At 40.1% G+C, this 22,755-nt stretch overlaps 1 protein-coding gene, 2 long non-coding RNA genes and 1 pseudogene across 4 annotated transcripts in view; 3 read left to right on the plus strand and 1 right to left on the minus strand.

The window, feature by feature from the left end:
* The window catches only part of LOC115694186 (disease resistance protein At4g27190-like), a 105,338-nt gene that overhangs the window by 34,973 nt on the left and 47,610 nt on the right, over window positions 1-22,755 (minus strand). The window lies entirely within an intron of this gene.
* The window catches only part of LOC130139655 (uncharacterized), a 77,198-nt gene continuing 66,417 nt past the window's right edge, over window positions 11,975-22,755 (plus strand). Inside the window, exon 1 of the long non-coding RNA XR_008817761.1 lies at window positions 11,975-12,208. This is a non-coding gene — a long non-coding RNA (uncharacterized LOC130139655). The remainder of the gene's footprint in view (window positions 12,209-22,755) is intronic.
* LOC130134565 (phospholipase D delta-like) lies at window positions 17,763-21,112 on the plus strand (annotated as a pseudogene).
* LOC115694184 (uncharacterized) lies at window positions 21,496-22,402 on the plus strand. Its single transcript, XR_008817764.1, has 3 exons — window positions 21,496-21,653; window positions 21,839-21,986; window positions 22,291-22,402. It is a non-coding gene; the product is annotated as an uncharacterized LOC115694184 (long non-coding RNA).

Raw genomic sequence — 22,755 nt, forward strand, 5'->3', positions numbered from 1 at the left:
AATTTCAAAACTTATGAGAATGGTTTAGAATCTATCTCCCACTTTCAGGTGAAATTTAAACTTTTTAGGTACGAAAAAAAATAAATAAAAATAAAAAATTTCAAAATTTCACAAAATGGCTTAGAAAACCTATGGCCACCCACTTTGAGCAAAATTTAATTTTTTTAGTTGCCAAAAAAAATAAAAAATAATAAAAAATTCTAAAATTTAAAAACTTCACAAAATATCTTAGAATATACGTAGCAGCGATTTGAGCGAAATTTTATTTTTTTAGGTGCCGAAAAAATAAAAAAAAGCAAAAAATCAAAAATTTCAAAAGCTTCACGAGAATGAGCTTAGAATCTTGTGGCCATCCACTTTGAGTGAAATTTAAATTTTTTTAGTTGCCGAAAAAAATAAAAAAAAAAAAAAATTCAAAACTTCATGAATAGCTTAAAATACCCGTGGTACCACTTTGAGTGAAATTTAAATTTTTTTATATGCCAAAAAAAAATAAAAATAAGCAAAAAAAGTAAAAATTTCAAAACTTTACTGAGAATGGCTTAAAATACTGTGGCCACCCACTTTGAGCGAAATTTTATTTTTTTAGTTCTTAGAAAAAAATAAAAATAAAAGAAAAAAAGAAAAAATTTCAAAACTTCACAAAATGGCTTAGAATACTGTGTGGCCATCCACTTTAAGGAAATTTAAATTTTTTTAGGTGCCGAAAAAAAAAAAAAATAAAAAACTTCACATAATTCTTCAGAATACTGTGGCCAACACTTTGAGTGAAATTTAATTTTTTTAGGTGTCGAAAAAAAAATAAAAATAAGCAAAAAGAAAAATTTTCAAAACTTCACAGAGTGGCTTAGAATCACATGTGGCCATCCACTTTGAGTGAAATTTAATTTTCTTTAGGAACCAAAAAAAATAAAAAAAAATAAAAAATACCATTTGGGCATCTAAAAAAAATTAAATTTTACTCAAAGTGGGTGGCTAGAGGTATTGTAAGTCATTATGTGAAGTTTTGAAATTTTTGATTTTTTATGTTTTTTTTCACCTAAAAAAATTTAAATTTCACTCAAAGTGGATGGTCACATGTATTCTAAGTCATTCTATGAAGTTTTGAAATTTTTAATTTTTTGCTTTTTTTTTTCACTTCCAAAAATTAAAATTTCACTCAAAGTGGGTGGCCACAGGTATTCTAAGCCATTATGTGAAGTTTTGAAATTTTTCATTTTTTAAATTTTTTTTGGGTATCTCAAAAAATTAAAATTTACTTAAAAGTGGGTGGCGCAGGTATTCTAAGCCATTTTGTGAAATTTTGAAATTTTTTTTTTTTTGGGCACCTCAAAAATTTAAATTTTACTTTCAAAGTGGGTGGCTACAAGTATTACTAAGCAATTGTGAAGTTTTGAAATTTTTGATTTCTTGATTTTTTTTAAAAAAAATTCAACAAATTTCCTATTTTCCCGAAATCTGATTTTTTTTTTATTTTCTTGACATTTTGATGATTTTTTCTGAAATTTTTCAATTTTTTGGGATTTTCTGATTTTTTTTTGAGATTTTATGAATTTTTCGGATTTTTTAATTATTTTTATTCCATTTCTAAAAAAATGGATTTCTGTTCCTGGAAATAGAATTTTCTGTTGTTTATCAAACGGGTTTTGTTTCGGAAATAGAAATTTTTGTCTTTGTTATCAAACGGGTTTTTGTTCAGAAATAGAAATTTTTGGTCGTTATCAAACGGGTTTTTTTCCTCAGAAACTCATCCAGGAATCAGAAATAGAAAAATCTATTTCTGGTTCAGGAACTCATTCCGAAACAGAATGGTTATCATGCGCACCCTAATAGAGGGAAATGCAAAATGAGTTCCTTCTTCCCTTAAATGACGAGTTCAGTGGGGCCATGATACATTGCATTTTCTGAACTCTTCTGTCATTTCGAGATGGGACTTGTGACATATGGGTTGAAGCTCCAAAAAAATCTACCAAGCTGCGACAACACTTACGGTGAAGGATAAAAGATAACGAGGGACACAGATTGAATGGGAGATGGTAAATGCGATAGATGTCTGAGTAAAAAGATCGATTGAAGCTCCTAAAATATCAATGAAGCTGCCACCAATATTTTATGTGAAGGATAGATGTGAAGGATAGAAATGACACAGAGTAAATGCGAGATGGGAAATATGACAGATGTTTGAATTCGATGGGTTGAGGCTTCGAACATATGCACGAAGGTGTCGGCAACACTTTCGGTGAAGGAAAGAAGACGGTGCAGGATACAGAGTGAATGCGAGATGGGAAATGCGACAGATGTCTGCATTCGATGGTTTGAGGCTCCGAACATATGCACTAAGGTGTCGGCAACATTTTCGGAGAAGGGCAGAAGACTGTGAAGGACACAGAGTGAATGCGAGATGGGAGATGTGACAGAGGTTTGAATGAGATGGGGTTGAAGCTCCAAAAATATATCTACACGAAGATGTCGGCAACACTTTCAGTGAAGGATCCTCGAGTATCAGAAATATTCTAAGGTTGTTCAGAGTGTGTATGAACCCAAATAGATTTTAGTTAGGATGGCCAATGGGCCGTGCTGGTTTAGACCCGTGCTCTCAGGCCACACGCGAGGGCAGGCCTTGAGCACTTCGGTGTTGGTTACTGGTGAGGTGAATGAATATCTCAGCAAAGATGACAGCGACAATGTCGACCATCGGCATCAACTGTACTATTAGTGTCACGCCCCGAACCCCGCGGGCGCACGACATCCCGCTATGGTCGTTATGATGCGACGACCCAGGACTCGTCGCCGACCCTTTTCTTTTTATCTTTGAATTACGCAAGCGGAAACGATAACCAACACAACAATCCCCAGACAATAATTAAATCAGGGATAGCAGATGAAAAACCGAGACATAACAAAAGCCATTTTAATATTCACTTGATTAACCCCTGGGAACATACTTACAGGCCCACTCCGGGCGTTTTCACAAAAGCCAGCAAAAGACAAAGGTTAGGGTTAATCTACTCCATCCAAAAGATCAGCTTCCAGGCCTAACCCTCAAGGACCAACCAAAAACCGCGGTACTCCACACCGCATAAGAAGCAACGACAAGCTAAGGTCCTGAAAAAGGTTTAACAACAACAAATGAGATAAAATCTCAATAAGTTAACGGCCTAAGCCCCGCTTAGGAGGCCAACTCGCACGGGGGTCCCTAACCAGGCAACACAGCATCAACAGCACATTATTAAACAACCGCAGGCATCCTTACCTCGCCTTGGTACACACGTTGATGAAATGCATATGTCGCAAACTCGAAGCATCTAAATCAATTACTCATGCATCAATGCATCACAAGCGGGCGTGTCCCGATTATAGGATAGAATCCACTTGGGCACGTCCCATACCATGCCTAGCAGTTTCTACCACATAATCAGGCACTATGTATCACACGTATTCCAGTTATTACGCCCCTCGGGGCCACCACACATCAAGCGATACGCAAAGCAAGATGGCGGTCTACCGGTAAAAGCCCGGCTCCGTCCCGCCCCGTCGGGCACGGCTACGTCAAACGATACACGGGATGACGGCATTCCAATACGGCAACATCAAACGATACGAGTAAGATGGTATCCCGTAATGAGCATCGAGTCCGCCTCGGGCCGCGACAAGGCATCAGGGTATCGGCACCTCATTATCCCCAGGCATCCGATAATCCGGGCAACGTCAAGCGATACACAAGCAAGACGGCTTTAACGTGTGACCACACGAGCACACAAGCATTCCGGCCAATTATTATCTTCTCAATTAGCCCATGCATACATGAATCGTGCTCTCCTCGATGTCATACAATAATACCAAGTGGCCACACATGCAAACAGTCAATCAATTCTTTCAATCTTCGATATCAAACACGAATATCAACCACAAAGTATCACTAACATTACTTGGCATAACAGAATAAAATAATTTAATTCCAAAAGTCTCATAAATTTTCCACAGAAACTTTCGATCAAACAATTTGCCATAAAATCAATTTAATACGACAATACGCGGCAAAATCGCCAACATTCAAGTTAGAAATCATAATTTGAAATTATAAAATTTTCCGAAATAACAATAAATTAAATTCGGAATTAATTAATTACTAATATCCGAAAATAATTTAATTTTTCCAAAATGTCAAAATATTTCCTCGAATCGAAATCATTCAAATCATTTCCTAAATACGCCAACTTATACGGCGAAATCCAACATTGACATCACAATTAACGTTAGAAAATTTTCCGAAAATAATACTATTTAATTTTCGGAAATTAATTATTTAATAATAAAAATAATAATATTTAATTCGGAATTAATTTATTAACTAATAAAATAATATTTAAATTCCGAAAATAATAACATTTCATATAATAATCAATAACAATAAACTAATCAATAACTTATACCCTAAACACAATTAATTAACCACTAACCCACAATTAACACAAACTAACCATAAATTAAACTACCCTAAGCAAGTTTAACACCCTAAACACGGGATTAGGGGTTAACTTACTCGGCTAACGCCGGCGATGACGCGAGGACGACGGCAGCGACGAGGGCGGTCCACGGTGGTTCCGGTTCGGACTCGGCGGCCGGCGGACAAGGGTGAACGGCGAAGGAATAGCCGCCGTGGGGGCTGATCCAGCGCGGCCTGGGCTGTTCCGGGGGAAGCTGGCGGCTGGTGGCGGTGTCCCGGTAGCTGGGACGACGGCGGCGACGTCCGGGACGGTGGCGGCGAGCGGCGGAGATGGACAACGGGGCCGGCTCCGGCAGCGAGTGGGCTGGGCAGGGGCGAGCTCGGCCAGAGGGGAGTTGGGATGGCGGTTGGAGGCGGCACGGTGGCGGCTAGGACGGGCTGGGGTGGCGCGACGGCGGAGCGATGAGCGGTGGCTGAGGGCGACGACGCGCGGCGGAGCCGGGGTGGCACAGCGGCTGGGCCGACGGACAGCGTTGCTCGCGCGCCGCGCGGGCAAGCCGTCGACAGGCGGTCGCGGCAACGGACGGCGGCACGGCTCGTTCGGGGTGACGGCAGCACGAGGCGACGGCGGGCGGTGGCTGGGCTGGTCCCGGCGAGGCGCGGTCGCGAGTGGAACAGAAGCGGAGCGGAACCAGAAACAATCAACGTCGGGGGAGGAAGAAAGGGAAGGAAGAGAAGGAAGAAAAAGAAGAAAAGGAGAAAAAGAAAAACAAAAAGGAGAAAAGGAAGAGAGAGAGAGAGAGAGAGAGAGTTGGTGGGTCGGTGGGGGAGAGGTCAGACACGCAAGGGGGGGGGGGGGGGAGTAGTCAAATCGCAATAATCGCGATCCAACGGCCACGGTTTAAATCCGAAAACGATCCAACGGTCCCCGAAAAATCCTAATTAATATTTTTAGGATTTAGCCAAAAAGGACGTTAATAAAAACACACTGCGAGGGTGATCTATCAGTCCAAATTCGCACCCGGTCAAAAATTCACTTTTTACATATCCCAGGTAATATCGAGATTGGCCACACTAATATCGACACCGTCCAATTAAATTCGCTCCGGAATTCCGAGAAATTCGACACCAGAGTTTGGGCTCTAAATAACTGCCAAATTCGATCGAATGCGATTCTAACGAAATCTCAATTTTAAAAATAATAACCGGGAGTGATCAGTTCCCGGGCGAGATTTTACTATAAGCACACTGACGAATTACACGTTTTATAAATCCCAAAAAGAGGTCGAAATTCGGAATGTCACAATTAGAGTCCACCATCAGTACTAGCAAACGAATTATTAGAGACCATAAGCGAATGTTGAGTTACAAGGATATATGGCAATGACAATCGCCTGCATCTCTTCGCCCGTCCTCTATGCGCATAGGCCGTACAGTGTCTCCTAATTATCTACATCATCTATGGAAATAAATGTCTCCATTTGATTATGCTTAACCTCGACGAGCCCAAAATTTTTTTTTTTGAAAAGAAAAACAACTCCAAAATCATGTACTCTCTGATTAAGAGCAATGGGGCCACTCCACCATTTCTTCATACTAAAATTGCCTTTTGCCCCCACTGCTTGAAAAATATGGAAGCTGTCCAGCTATCTCGCGCTATCATCTCTTATAGAAGCTTACCATCAATCTTTAATTCACTGTTATGACTTGCTCGTTGCAATTTCACATGGATTGCAACTTTGATTGCTAAAATATCAAACAAAGTTTGTATTTATTCAAGATGAGAAGAGGATTTGGTTTTCTATAGTTGGATGCAATATCATCAGACACCCCCGCCAAAGCCAAACAACACAATCAAGAAAATCTTGTTTTTTCCCCCATAATCTATTTTCTTGGAACTTATCATCAACGTTTCCTGGACTTCCTTAGGGGAATTTACTCTCAACTTCTTCAACGTGTCTATTGATGCCGATTTATCTTGACAAGAAAGAAATGGACCGATACTTCAAGAGCCAAAGGACATGTTCCGTGAGCCTGTTATAACCATATGGAGGCGAGTCTCTTGGGAAGGGATGTCTGCTGAAAAGCTGGAGGGCTTGATCGGAGTACGTCTCCCCTACCTCATAAGCCAAAAACCTGCTTGGTTGTTTCACGATGTCCTGGTCTAATATTTCTTCCTCGACCATCCCGATGCTTTTGTCCTGGATTGTAATTATTATCCTGCTTCCAAAATCAAACCAATTCTAGTTCCTTGCTAGTTTCTTGAACTGCTCCTTCATGCCACGTGCAAAACACTACAGGAATAATGCACTAACATGTGTCAAGTCTCGTCGTTCAAATTTTCTCTTTCAGCATTTGAGCTAACCGAAAAAACAAATAAGAAATAAAAAGAAAGGAACATGAGATTCTCCTAAACAAACTAAAGGAGCAAATGAATTTGAAGGGTCAAATGCTCAGTGCAAACTCCTCTACTATATATATGCCTTTTTTCCCGTATGGAGACAAAATTTGTAGGGTCAAAGATCTTTATTGTATTTTTTTTTGTGTGCTTTTCTCGTAATGACTCACGAATTACATCTTAATTCTTTCTTTCATATGGCAAAACCAATATATAATGTGAGATTACTATTAAAATTTAAATAAGTAATAATTTCTGGTGGAGAAGAAATATACTCCAACCCTTCCCGGAGTTATAAAGAATAAGAAGAGCTTGGCTCACACGTAAATCAAGTGTGCTAACTGAGTAGGTAGTGTCAAACCATGATCACAATGATAGTTATCATTTGGGAAATGAAGAATTCTTTTATAAGGAAAAAAATCAAGAGATTTCACTTTAATTGGATCGGCTTTATTCCAAGAAAACTAAAGGGTACTTATCTTTTAACCCCGAGAGGTTGCTCAAGTGGTAAGTGTGTTTAACTTCATCGCTCAAAGCTTGGGATCGAATCACAGCACTTGCACATTCTCTTGTGGCCACTCCAAGTGCGCACACTTGCAAGTCTTTGGTGGTTACCCGGTGTGTGTGGGATGGGGGACCATCGCACTGGATGGAGATAAGTTGGATACTCAAAGATTTCTAGACACTCCATTGATATCAAAGAGATATCTATTTATTAATCTTGCGACAATGCATAGGTTTTGAATTACATATATAATTGAATAGGAAGAAATTGAAGGTTGATGGAAGATGCCTTTTCTTTCTTTTTCTTTATAAAAAGTGTTAATCGTAATCATTATTTATTTCTCAGAACCTCATCTTAATAGTTCTTAAAAAAACTCATTTTCATTGATTGATTACACCTCATTAGTGAGACCAGTTAATATAAGTGTATAAGTATGTAAGTATAGATACACTACAGATGCCAGATGGCAGTGCGACTCCATATATGCGAATGTTAGTATTATTCGAGTAAAGAATATCTTTTTATTCAAGTATCCGATTCCTCGTAAAATAGAAATTAAAAAAGGAATCGCTGAAAAAGCTTGAAAGCATCACGTTTATGTGTGCATCACCATACACAATTATATATTTAGTCCCATATTTTTACAAATTGTTTTACGACTAACAGCAGCAAACATTCTTAAAAAAGCAACCCTCTGAATTAGGTCAATCACCCAAAACAAAAATAGTTTTACTCGAATGTAAAGTATACTTACACATCTACGCCGAAATTTAAATAACCTGACATAATCAAATAGTCAGCATACGCGTATAAATATCATAGTGCTGCAATAGAAGTTGTTTTTCTATTGATTGTGGATATAATAAAAAATTTAGTTAAAAATGTGTATCCGCCATATACAAATTCTATACTGAAAAACATATAATATAGGATAAAAAAATTGAAATATATTGATCAACGAAAGAAATTAAAAGAACCCTCTCTCTCCTGTATAAAACATGTCTATGCACCATTGTAGAGGATGAAGACGTTGTCTTGTTCGTCCACTCGCTTTCTTTTTTTTTTTTTGGTCGAAACTTGCTTTCTTTATGCATACCATCTTCGGCTCATCTCTACTTCTTCGTTCTTATTATAGCTTGATGGGCATGAGCGAAAGACAATGCTTTAATGCCGAGTGCGAAACATTATTTTATATATTTTTCCTATAAGATATTGAGATATATAGAGTTTGTAAAATGACGAAAATAACATTGGAATCTAGGAAGAATTCATCATTGATACCGGAAAATCCTAGTAAGAGCTGGATTTTCTTGTCCAGTGGAAAGGCACAACCAAGCAGCACTTTGGCATGTCCTTATCTAATGCATGTGCTTGTCTCATCCTTTTCAACCTTACGGACTTGTAACTAGTAATCGTAATTTACTTAGTTATATAATATACATCCTCCAACCATATGCTATATGGATAATTATTGTACTTCTCGTGTAGGAGATCGAAGTATGTGGAAAATATTCTATGGATTTTCACCTCATTTCAACTCTCCCTTAGAAGAAATCACTCATTTCTTAAACTATGTTATTAGTTATTTGTGGACTATACATGAGCAATCTACCGATGAAAGAATTATGCTAGGCTCAAATAGCATCCGAGAAAGCTATGCATTGATTGAACTGTCCATATTGATTGATCCAGTGAAGAGAATGGTAGAAAATAAATTTACCATGGGCGCACGAAATACATCCTCTTAGACATGGGAGGAAACAGAGGGAAAGAAGAGGACCCAAGGCGGTCGGACCAGCTTCACATTAATGCGACCTGCATTCGTCTTAAGCCATGATTTGAGAATTTCATTGTCCTCTTCCTCGCCCTCAATCCACTAACAGCCACCGCCAAACGTCCATCTTGGTGATTTCAATTGAGTCCTTTCCTCTCGCTTCGTTGCTGATTGTCATCGCTTCCTGATCGCCAATAGTTTCGCCGCCGCAAAGAAGGTCTGTAATGCCGAAGTACTCGAACTTCAATCATGACTGCCTGCTTCAAGGATTCCATTCCTTGACGTTGCTTCTGTTATCTCCTTACTCATATTCGATGTCAATCGCTATAGCTAAGCATTCTTCATTTAACTAAACCACATGTGCTCTATTTTCCGTTGCTTTATATACGACGCAGAGGCTGGGAGCTATTGCTACTGTCTGTGTGAAAATCGATTGTGATTGAGGTTGTATTAATGATTTGAACTTGCCGCGTTGCCTTTGTGATGATTTGGATGTGAATCGTCGCTTTACTTTTGCATCTAAGCTCCTTGGCCAAAATGCATACCACCTGTTTGATGTAATTCATGTACTAGATCACGTATGTTGACGAAAACATACGCATGAAAGATGATGCCCTCGAAAAGTCACTTGAGAAGTATGATCCAATGGCTACCAACAATCTTTCCTGAGCATTTTCTTTCAGTCATTTTATTTATGTATCGTGCTGTATAGGAAAGGTTGTATCTCAACATACGCATGAAAGATGATGCCCTCGAAAAGTCACTTGAGAAGTATGATCCAACGGCTACCAACATTCTTTCATGAGCATTTTCTTTCAGTCATTTTATTTATGTATCGTGCATGTATCGACAAATGCATCACTAAAATTATTAATGATAGGTTCATCAGTTGATGAAAACATAAATTTCGGATACATTAATATTCCAATCTCATCTCTGAAGTAACTTTTTTTTTTATTCCGCAATGGACACTTTGTTTTGGAGGGAAGAGAATGCAGGTCTTGACTCAGGATCCTGTTGAATACATAGTGATGCAGCTCCTGTTGAATACACAGTGTTGCAGCATGGAGCATGGAATGAACTCTTTTTGGCCATAATGGTCCTTTCTTAATAGTCCAATCTCATCTCTGAAGTAACTGTTTATTTATTCCGCAATGGATACTTTGTTTTGGAGGGAAGAGAATGCAGGTCTTGACTCAGGATCCCGTCCAATACACAATAATGCAGCTCCCGTTGAATACACAGTGATGCAGCATGGAGCATGGAATAAACTCTTTTTGGCCATAATGGTCCTTTCTTTTCCATCATAACGGCCCTGAGATGACGACCAGCGGTTCATAGGTGAAGGTGCTCATGGGCGAAGGTTTGTCCCACCTGTGGATGGCTTGGAAGGGGCGGCTAGAATGAATGACCCGGAGCAGCAGAGTCAGAGAAAAATGAAACCACGGAGTGAAATTTCTCGAGCACCTGCAAAATAGAATTAACCACTCGGTCGAGTGCAGTGTCGTTTCGCGAGTGCAGAGTCGGTTTCGACTTGATGATGAGGCGCAGCTGGAACGCGGGGACTGAACTACGCAATCATTGGTACAGATTGCTCAACAAAGATCTGCAGAACTGCCGGAGGGCTTGCTGTGTCACGGTGGTTGATCGTCAAGGACACTGCAGGGCGAGTCAGGTTCAACGGAGCACACCGGGACTTGCTGGCACGCTGTCAGGTGGCCGGGCAGCACCAGTAACACCCCAAGGCAGAGACACCGCGACTGTGGATAGGGCTCGGTGCGCTTCGTGGTGAAGCAAGGCGGCGTGGCTGTAGCCTGTTAGTGTTGGTGCCGTGGCTGTGGGGTCGAGCCGGCGTCGGGGAAGGCAGCAAGCAACTCGTCTGGATGTGTAGGCAAGATGATGACCGTCAAAGGATCGAGCAGCACAAGTGGAATCGTGGGGACTGCACGATGTGGTCAAGGTAATAGCATGAAAAAACCCAGAGAGAAATACTTCTCGCTCTCTCTTTCTCTCTCTCTCTACTTCTTGCTCTCTCTCTCCTTTTACGAACCCTCCCTCTACTTGTGTGTTATTCTCTCTCTTTTGTACAAGTGAGACCGTCAAAGACTCTTATTTTTTACGAACTCTCTCTCTCTCACTCTTACTCTCTGCTTTTTCTTTCTCCTCCGTAAAAGCTCAAGCCTTCCCCCGTTCTTCCATTTATAGATGGAGAGGAGATGGAGGTTATTGTCAGCGAAATACCTCCCGAGATAGTAGCGGCAAACTTTTACTCAACTGACTGACATCTCCCCCCTAGGAATCGTTCAATCCACCGGAATTCCAAACTCCTCCACGACCAGATTATCCGTTCCTGATTAATCGTTCAATCGCTCAAGGGGCTCTCCCGAAAAAACTCTCGCTGAATGAATTCCCTCTCTATCGGAGAACTCACACTCATTTTCTCTCTTGGTTGACCGATTCTCTCTCTCTGCAATTTCTCTTTGCTAAATCTCTCTCTCTCTCTCTCTCTCGCTCTATCTCTTCACTTGGCTGAACAAGTATGAAGAAAGGGAACAGTGATAATGGGTTCAACCATGGCCGAAGCTAAGTGCATTTTCTTTCTCTAGTTTTAATCTTCAAATCAGGCTTGGAATCGTTGTCCTCGGTCTCGTTCTTATGATTTGCAGTGTTTGCTTCAATCATTTCTAATTCCAGCAATCCTCTTGCTGCCGTGACGCCTCCTCTGCTCAGCCATTCTAGCCGTGGATCTTTTCTTCATTAGCGATCGGTACCTCCTCTTCAGCCAAGTCCAGTAGCTATGGGCCATATAGGATCTTCATTCTCCTTCCTCGCCTAGTTTGTAATCTCATCTTTTCGTGATTCGATTCTCAGTTTTTCTTTTTCTTCCTTTTTACTGATATGTCTGGTTTTATGTTGCAGCACTAGAAGACAGCTTAGTTTCCTTCGATTTATGGTTGATCCGGTAGAAGAACCAGAGCTAATACGAAGCTCCCAGATTCTCCATCTTCGCTCTGACTGAAAATACCTCACCGCCGATTCAAAGTTTGTCCGTGTTCTGTTGATAACAGCCACGCCTACCAGGTTGTGTCTTCTCTCATCTAATTCCAGAATCCACTTCAATTCATTCTAGATTTGTTGATTGCTTTCGTCCTGTCTTGTTCTGCCTTCGCCGTTATGTTTTGGATCGCTATGCCAAGTCGATGGATATGTCATTGCACTACAATTTTGGAAGAAGAGAACGATGTTTAGATATTGAAGTGCAGTCGCTCCATCGCAACAAACAGATAACTCACTGCAAAGGAATTCTGAGCTAATCTCCCTCTCGGTATCCTCTTTTCTCTGTTGCAGAGTTTTTCCTCCGTTATAGTGGAAGAACACAAATATTCTATTGCGAAGTGAAGTAATAATGATCGGATATTAACATAACATTATGATGTTAAGAAGAAAAATGAAAAATTTCTTAATATTGGCTTAGGAAGAATATAGATCGCATTAATGTAAAGCTGGTCCGACCGCTTTGGGTCCCTCTTGTTTCCCTCCGTTTCCTCCCACGTCTAAGAGGATTCATTTCGTGTGCCCACAGGAAAATTTCTTTCTACTATTCTCTTCACTAGATCAATCAATATGGAGAGTTCAACGTTGCGTGACTACACTTGTTAGCGAGGACAATTTGGTTTTAGAAATTTGGATGTCCATGCTGATTCATTTTGGCATACTTGTGCCCAATTATTTATCATTATAAATCCTTGTTTGACAAAAGATCCCCATCCTTACTACTTTAAATGTCTTGTTTTTTGTCTTATAAATATTTTCAACCTTTATTTCCCACTTTTATGTGCCCACAGGAAAACTTTTCCTTTACCATTCTCTTCGTTGGATCAATCAACATGGACAGTCCGATCAATGCTTAGCTTTCTCTGATGCTATTTGAGCCTAGGATAATTCTTTCATTGGTAGATTACTCATGTATCGTCCACAATTTACTAATACCATATTTAAAAAAAAGAAAAAAAAAGAGCTTCTCTCTCTCTCTCTCTCTCTCTCTCTCTCTCTCTCTCTCTCTCTCTCTCTCTCTCTCTCTCTCTCTCTCTCTCTCTCCGCTTTTTTCTTTCTCCTCCGTAAAAGCTCAAGCCTTCCCCTGTTCCTCCTTTTATAGATAGAGAAGAGACGGAGGTTATTGTCAGCGAAAATCTCCCGAGATAGTAGCAGACTTTTACTCAACTGACTAACATCTCCGCCTTAGGAATCGTTCAATCCACCGGAATTTCAAACTCCTCCACGACTGGATTATCCATTCCTGATTAATTGCTGATTTTTTTTTTATCTTTGTATATATATATTTTAAGAACGAATATAAATTGGATGCTATTGTTACATAATGCATAGTGCCTAATGTAGATTTGATTTTTTTATGTGACGAACAAATAAATGGGATAGTCAAAATTTTGATTCAGGTCTTGACAGATAATTTCCTTCTTTACTAGATTGTTGATCGATTCTGGTCATTGAAGCCTCTTTGAGTTCTGTTTCTTCATCGGAGATCATAGGTATTCAATTTCGAACTTGTTTGGAATTTGCTTGAACCTTGTCAATACATGCTAATTCACAACTGTTGTGGCCTTGAGCTGATGTCAATTTACAAGGAGCGTTGTGCACGCGATATCACTTATCCACAAGCTATCAAAAAGGCAACCAAACTAAGACAAAATCCACCTAATTCATGCTTAGTCCACGAATTCCAACACACGTTTAGAATTGTAAGAGAGCATACAGGACCGCAAATCGAGATCGTTTGATGACTAATTGACATGAATTGAAGCCACATCTTCCTACAAGCGCAGATGTGTCTACTTGATCCAAATGGCATCAATCCAAGACCAAATTAGCACCGAATTTAAACAGAGCAATCATGATCAGCATGTAATACTTCGTTTCTAGCATATTCAAGTTCGCTTATGACTATAATTCTCGGAAAATTGGCATGAGATTCTCCATGTTACTTTCCTAGCATGAAAATATATGATCCCATGACCAAACTAGCCTCGTTCAGTTCTTGACCGAGAATTTCATTCATTACTAGATTGTTGATCTATTCTGGTCATATAAGCCTATTTGAGTTCTGTTTCTACATAAAAGAATCGCAGGTATTCAATTTTGAACTTGTTTGAATCTGCTAGAACCATGTCAATATATTTTAATTCGCAACTGTTGCAGCCCTCCCTTCGTTTGATGCTATCCCACTCAAGTAAGTATGTGCGATGATATAAGATTGTGTTATGGTGAATTTCATGTTCGCTTGGAAAAGAAACTATGTCATGAATGAAATACACAGTGATCTAGTTTAGCAATTACATCAAACAGGTGGTATGCATTTTGGCCAAGGAGCTTAGATGCAAAAGTAAAGCGACGATTCACATCCAAATCATCACAAAGGCAACGCGGCAAGTTCAAATCATTAACACAGCCTCAATCACAGCCAATTTTCACGCAAACGTTAGCAATAGCTCTTAGCCTCTGCTGCCTATATAAAGCAACGGAAGACAGAGCACATGTGCTTTAGTTGAATGAAGAATGATTAGCTATAGCGATTGGCATTGGATATGAGTAAGGAGACAACAGAAGCAACATCAAGGAATGGAATCGTCAAAGCAGGCAGTCATGACTGAAGTTCGAGTACTTCAGCATTGCAGACCTTCTTTGGCGGCAGAACTGGTGGCGATCAAGAACCGGTGACGGTCAACAACAAAAGCAAGTAGTAGAGGATTCAATTGAAATCACCGAGGGAGTGACTTGGGGATGCTAAAAAACATCGCCTGAGTTCCTTCAATCAATGCTCTCTGTTCTTGCCCCCTCTCAGCGTGCCATATCATGTGGTGGCCAGCGATGGAGACGTCGTGGCTTCAGAAAAACTAATCATATTCTCTCTCTCTTTTGATCTTACTATTGTTTCCGGACTCTTTGTCATGTCCAAATGCTATGTTCCGTGTCTCATCTTTTTGTTCTTTTTTAATATCATTTTGTTAGTTTAACATTTTATCATCATAGTCATATGCTTTCACTATAAGTTGTTGTTTGGCTATTGGTTCATCTATTAGGCGTAACTCGAGGATCATTTATGGATTAACTCACTTGAGGTATTGTCTATTTAAATAGCTGAATCTAATCTTCAATCGACCTTAAAATGCTGTAATGAGGTCGCTCTAGGCGTGAATTTAGCAATTTGATTTTTATTGAATTGGTTACTGGAGAATTTATTTCCAACCGGGAGCATCATTACTGCTCGTTGGTTCACTTTTCAATTTTTTTATTAACAAAAAAAGCAAGTCAAGCTATTACCAAAAAGACGAACAAAAAGAAAAAGCAGGTCAAGTCAAGAAGCACCTAATGCAGAAATTACGCATGCAGTAATTGCCCATTCCATGCAGCATGCATCTCGGCGATTCGATTAGCATGAAGAGTCTTGGACCGTTGGATGGCAATAGAGACTGTTGTGTTTTGGTAATAAAACATTGAAGGCTTAGAATCGGTGGAGATCACAGAGTGATAAACACTATTTATCTTGATTTATCAAATATGAGATGTTTCTTTTAATATTACCATTTGCCAATATATAAGTCAAATATGACATATTATATCATTACATGAAGTTATAAATCACTACTTTACTAAATTCTCTCAAAACTTCGTCATAATCCTCGACAAAACCTACACATCAATGAATAATTTTTATGGACATGTATTACCAAAATATTCAAAATCATGGAATATAACTTGTTAAATATTGAAGTACGACATAACATCTTTTTATAATGGGTATTTATACTACTTTTCGATCATAAGTGTTATCAGATATTATATACTTGTTATGATTATTGTTGAAATATACACAATCATGTAGTAGATTTTTCTTGAACATATCCTTTTTTCCCTTCTATCGATAATAATGGTTAGCTGTATTATATCCATTTATATGTAAAGCGTATTACATAATCTCTCTCTCCCCACTGCATATAATCCACTGTTGACACCTAAATTTTTATCGACACATCAAGCATATATTTTGAAAAAAATAAGAAATAAATAATAGTAAAAAGAACAAAAACTAATAATAAAATAAAAGAGAATAAAAATAAGAAGAGAGAGAGAGAGAGAGAGTCCAATTCGGCCTAGTTCGGCCCCCATCACCTAAGCATTTTGGTCCAATCCGACCAATTAAACCATGCTCATCTCACCCCGAATCAGATCCACAAGCTTAAGCCTCACTTCCACCATCCTTCCTATTCCACACGAATCATTACGTTTCATTGGAGTTGAGAAGGAAGAGAGGGATTTTGATCTTCTAATCTGGTCTTCCACATAAAAAGGATCGTGTCAAGTTTCATCGTGCTTAGCTTTTGATATCAGTGAAGCTTGTAGCAAATGGAGTGGAGGGAGAAAGGTTCCGTTGCTCAATTGCGAAACTGAGTTGTAAAATCTATTATCCGTTGCCATTTCCTTGGTACCCACGTGTGCATAACATGATTACAGGCTCATGGAATGCAATGGTTTCTGGGTATTGTTAGAATGGGGATTTTCGCTGAAGCACTGAATATTTTGTCTGCTACGAAGTCGCAGGGGATAGAGATGGATTCTGTAATTCTACATAATCTGCTCACCATTTTTGCTCAGTTTGATGATGCATCGAGGAAGCAATTGAAGCATATCACCCGATGGAAGAGTGTGAAGGGATTTCTCCATATAAAGGGAGTAAGGAGATGAGATTTCTAATTCGGTTCTTATACAAATTCATTGAAAATAAATGGGAAAATCAACATGTAAAAGATATTAACTGCGTGATTGATTTTTTCTTCAATTACGTGAAAATTTTCACCAACAGCAACAGGTGAAACTCAAATAGGGAAACAAGACTTCAATTGAAATCAACAATTTATTTACCAAAAACTAAACGCGAACACTGAAATTTACGGATGCCGGGTAGAAGTTACCTACTTTATTTAAAGTTACCATTCTCTTTAAGATTTTACTGAGTACATGAAAAAGAAAAAAATTACCAACAGCAACAGATTTTCCCGAGAAAATCCTTGAGGTGTAATAGATGGGACGCCCTTCAGAGTCATGGCATAGAAATGTCGTCTTGCATGCGGTGAACAAGAAAAAGTTATCTGTAAAGAAACAAGTTATCATTTTTAATATGGTCAATTAAAATTCCCAATTACATTACAAGGATTAAAACTATCCTGTTAAGTCCTCATATGTTGATATATGACCAACGAATCTCGCAGTACTTAGACCTTCTGGAATTTGCTTGGCGGAGTGAGTGCCTGGATGGCCTCGGCTGTCCTCTCCCTTCGCGCCATGACTCTCAAGGGCATGTTTTTGACGAAATTCAAACTTATTTCGGCAAGACTCCTGTATGTTCAAGCGAGTTTCAACAATTCCGAATGAATTACGGCAATTCCAAGTATACTTCAGTGAATTCTAGCAACCTACAATAACCTTCCGGCAACATCTCAACAAAAATTCGGCAAATTCCAACACATTCCAGCAAACGATCAAGGTCCAATGTCGTAGAATTTCACGATCCAACTTGCAACGCGAAAGACAATTAAATCACACGACCACTTAAGGACCAAACTATCAACAGAACCTTTCAATTAATGGAATCCTAGAATGAAGCTTCCATCAACACGACAAGCAATTGGAAAGAATAAAGGCCACCGAGTGCCAAATGAAATTACAAGATGACGAAACCATCTCATGCATTGACTAGTCCTCTTTGGCCACGTATAGCACATAATACATACACATTGCCCAACAGGTATTCAGAACATGGACCAAAAGTTTCAGTTTGAACTCAGAACCCCACGGCCTTCGAACAAATACATGGCGAGGATGGCACGGATTGCAAGCTTCCAGTACCTACACTTCCGAAAGAAACGTGAACAGACAGAAATGATCTTCTCGACTATGAGGCCAAGTGCTTATACATACCTCCTGAGCAATACCGTTCCAGCCATCTTGAATGTGTGCACAGAGGAAGGTCCGATGTTTAGGTGATGAGGAGGAACCAGGGAGTGAGAGGTAATAGAGGAGCGGCTGAGTGTGCTCTCTTCTTGTCTTTCGGTCATTTCATCGAACACCTCCTGAGCAGTATCCGCACGTTCATTACACGCTAGAGCAGCTTTGATTCTGATTCCCAAAGCGCTTAGCATTCGATGAATTCACCAAGGGTGCGTTTGTTTCGGAAAACTCAATGATAAAGGAAAATACTTTTCGAAGAATCAATTTTCGAGAAAATTGTTAGTTTTTATTTGTTTGGTGATACGAGACCGAATACATTTAATGATGTTTGGATTTCATTTGGAAAAATGATCGCAAAAGATGGAGCAGTTTGTGCATCATCTAACGTGACCAATTTGGGAAAACTAGAGAGGATCGATTCCGCCACGGATTGGACGTCGTTGATTTCCAAAAGACATTGACGAGAGCGCCGGAGATCTGGACAGTCTTGAGCGAATTCGCGTCGTGCGGGAATCGGCAAGAAACAAACAAGCGGTGGATGTAGGAGAGGAGGGGAGAGGGAAATGAGGGAGAGGAGAGAGGAGCGTATATTCGGAGACGGCGAGCGAGGGGTTCCGAGAGTCCATGGCCGATGAAGAGGAACCGCAACGACGATGATCGGAGGTGGAGCAACAATAGAACCGCGAGCTAAAGCCAAAACGCCGGAGAAACCTTATGCGAGAGATGGTGGAGACGTCAGGACATTCGAATCGAAGATCGATTCACCTCCGGCGAACCTCGAATCAACGAAAATGGACTTTGGGATTCCATGATCGAGCTTCGTTTTCTTCTCCGTGCGTGTATCGTGTGCCTTCTTCTTCGTGCGTCTGCCGTGGTGGGAGATGGAAGACCGGCGGCGGCTTCCAGTGGCGCTGGCGGCCGGCGGTGAAGCTAGAGAGGACGTGAGAGAGAGGCTACGGACGCGAAGAAGAATCGAGGACTTCCTCTTTGACGAAAGTGCCCTTATTTAAAATGACGAAAATGTCCTTCTGGCTATTGCTGTTGTAACCGAATTCAAGAGAGAAAGGGAAAATCGGTGATGGGCCCTAGGGAATAATAAAAAATTCTATCATACTAGCTGTGGCGTACAACGAAATTTTTGTTACTATTCTTTTTCTTATTTTTATTTGTGCATCTTGTCGGCAAAATTAAGGTATCAACAATCCCGAACTGCGAGAACCCCTCGCAGGATGAGCACTTCTATGTCTTCGTGGCGCACCTGGTCATGAAGGTGGAGTTCCATGTGAAGGACAATGATGCGTTTTGCGCCGAGCTCATGGAAGTCGTGGAGATCCCAGTGGCCAAGATCGTGTCCGGCGACATGGTCAACGACTAGTTCCCGATAATCGGTGACTTCGGGAGCCCCCCATGCCCTACCCGGAACTTCACATCTCAACCCAATTCAGGCCGGTCTACGACAACCCCTTATACAAGGATGGTCTTAGGGTTGGGCCAAACGATGTGGGTGTACCAAACACATATTTTCCACTTAGGAAAGGTGGGGATGCGACACTGTACCAAGATGCTCATGGGCCTGAGGGCAAGCTGCCTTAGATTTTGCTTGACGATGGGAAGATTTATGAGCAAGGCAAGTGTTGGGAGGACAAATGCCATGCCATTTTAGAGGCCCACCACTTGATCTACATCATTGGTTGGTCCATTTCTCATCCTGTGAGGCTTGTGAGAAAGCCCTCAAGGGAATTCCCTAATGGAGGAGAGCTTTCTTTAGGGGAGCTCTTGAAGTACAAGTCCGAGGAAGGCATCCGAGCGGTCGTGCTCATTTGGGACGACAAGACTTCACACGACAAGTTCCTGTTGAAGACGGTAATACTAAAACATTGCTAAAACATAGAAATGTCTTTATGGTTTTTGGGATGATCGGAATACTGCTTGGTCGAGAAAAAATTGTCCCCCTGCGGTTTCCATCACTGTTGATTAGTTAGCCAGTGTAGTAGAGCAGTTGGAACTGGGAAGTCACTACTAATGCATTGACGGTGATGAGAGCCGCGTGTGAACAAATTTCTATTCTAAGGATCATCCGTTTATTATTGGTGCACAGGATGGACTAATAGTTCTTTCTTTTGGCTAGCCTTTACACAATGCAATGGGAGAATATGTTATGTACTGGCTCTTTTCTTGAATGAGTGTCCTAATATATGATGCAACCCACCGTTTGGCCAAATTTCAAATCCATGCTTTTTGTTACAGAAAATCTGCACATTTATTGACTTGGGAAAAGATAGTTCTTTGTTGAGATCTCTCATCATTGAGACTTGGCATGTGCCCCGTTGTCGTGCAGGATGGCGTGACGCAAACTCATGATGAAGAGACGAAGAAGTTTTTCCGACATTCTGGCGTTCACTGTGTACTTGCTCTTCGTTATGCAAGCACCAAACTTAGCATTTTCAAGCAACAGGTATGTATCCTTAGACGTTTAGGTCAATTCTTAAGCAAAATCTCATCGTTAAATTGCATCAAAAGTGCTGCTTTTGCTGTATATTACCCGATTATTCCAACTGGGTATAATTTCATAGAGAAGGTTTTCCTTTTATCAGACAATTTGCAGATTGATCTGTACCCACGCTATCCTAGATGCACGTCATGTGTTTTCTGACCTAATGACCATCCATTTAGGACAGTTCTCTAATAGGGAATATTACAGTTTTGCAGAGGCTATCCATTCGATCGAAATCCGACATAAATTTATGAAAGTGTTGGTTTAATTTGTTGGTGTATGGGTTTTTTGTAGTCCAGGTGGTGGGGACCCTGTACACGCATCACCAAAAGTGTGTGGTTCTCGACACCCAAGCCCCAGGAAACAATCGTTCATTGGTGGGTTGGACTTATGCGATGGCCAATACGACACTCCTGAGCATAAGCTCTATAGCGATCTTGACAGAGTCTTTAAGAATGACATTCACAACCCCACCTTCAGGGTAATTAAGCTAATGTTTACCTTCGCATTGTTATAACAAGTATATGGTATATTCTGATAACGAGAAGTACTTGCTTTTTGTGATAATTGTAGTCCACTGTCAATTTCCTAAGGCAACCATGGCATGATCTACATTGCAAAGTTGAGGGACAAGCTGGGTATGACATATTGACGAATTTTGAACAGAGATGGAAAAATGCGGCGAAGTGGCGCGAGTTTAAGCTGAAAAACGTCAGGCGTTGGCATGAGAATGCTCTCTTAAGGCTCGACAGGATTTCGTCGATACTTTGTCCCTCGACAGGACCCGATGGTGACAAAAAATTACAAGTCAGGGACGAAGACAACCCAGAAAATTGGCACGTGCAGGTCGGGAGAATTTACATAAAATTTCAGCATTTTCAAGGGACTTCAATCGTAAACAAAAGCATAACAATCGTCTTTCATTTCTATTTTATGTTGGCATAGGTCTTTAGATCGATTGATTCGGGATCTGTAAAGGGATTCCCAAAAAGCGTTGAAGAAGCTGCAAAGCAAGTAAGTTTTAGCTACTAATACCGTGCCACTAGATTTGCAACAGGCCGTTATATATGTATAACTCGAAAAGTTTTCCTTACATTAGAAAGTCACTCTTCTTTTTTATGCACAATCTGTAGTGTTTTTGAGTAGAGATAGAAGTCCACATTGATAATGTTGCTTCTTTCAATCTCTTCATGTTGCAGAATCTTATATGTGGAAAGAACTTGAAAGTAGACAAGAGCATTCACACGGCGTACGTGAAAGCGATTAGATCGGGGCAACACTTCATCTACATTGAAAACCAGCTTTTTCTTGGCTCTTCCTATCATTGGCCATCATACAAAAATGCTGGTATAAGCTGCACATTTCTATTCATTCTGACTGAATGAGTTGAGCGAGCAACAATTCCTCTAGTGATTAGTATTCAGACTTTGCTGCCTCTGGGGATTGTGTATAAGCTAATAATAGCTAAAACTCACTATATAAGACATTGAAACCGAATTTCGATTCAATATGTTATATTTCTGAGACCGAGTCTCCGAACTTTTTAAATTTCGATTTTTTCCACCATTTTCTAGTATTGTTTCAGCCTATCTAATTTCTTAGAGTTTAAATTTTGATGGTAACCAATGCTTGATATGGTTTTGACAAGCAGGTGCAAACAATTTAGTGCCAATGGAGCTGGTATTGAAGATCGCAAGCAACATAAATGCAAACGAGCGCTTCTGTTTGTATATAGTTATACAATGTGGCCAGAGGGTGTCCCTACTAGTGCTGCCGTGCAGGAAATTCTCTTCTGGCAAGTCATATCAAGTATAAACTCTTTCATCTTGCAATGAAATAGTGATGACATATGCCAATCGATAATGGTATTTCAATATATATGACGTCCTAGCAAATTGAAACTAAATAACATGACGAAGGAAATTAAGCCGAAAAAGAAGTGATCCAAGCAAACCAAGCCCAGCTACTTAAAGGGGAAAATTTGAGATCCGACTTTGTTTGAGTCATTTTAGTATTTCTCTCCAAGATATGACGATATGAATTGATCAACATTCACTATTCTCGTGTGTTTATAATGTGGACAGGGACAAACCATGACGATGACGTACAAAATTAT

Source organism: Syzygium oleosum, unplaced genomic scaffold (assembly GCF_021117445.2).
Source record: "Syzygium oleosum isolate NSW1041296 unplaced genomic scaffold, Sole_v2.1 Sole_v2.13, whole genome shotgun sequence".
In the NCBI taxonomy this organism is placed as follows: Eukaryota; Viridiplantae; Streptophyta; class Magnoliopsida; order Myrtales; family Myrtaceae; genus Syzygium; species Syzygium oleosum.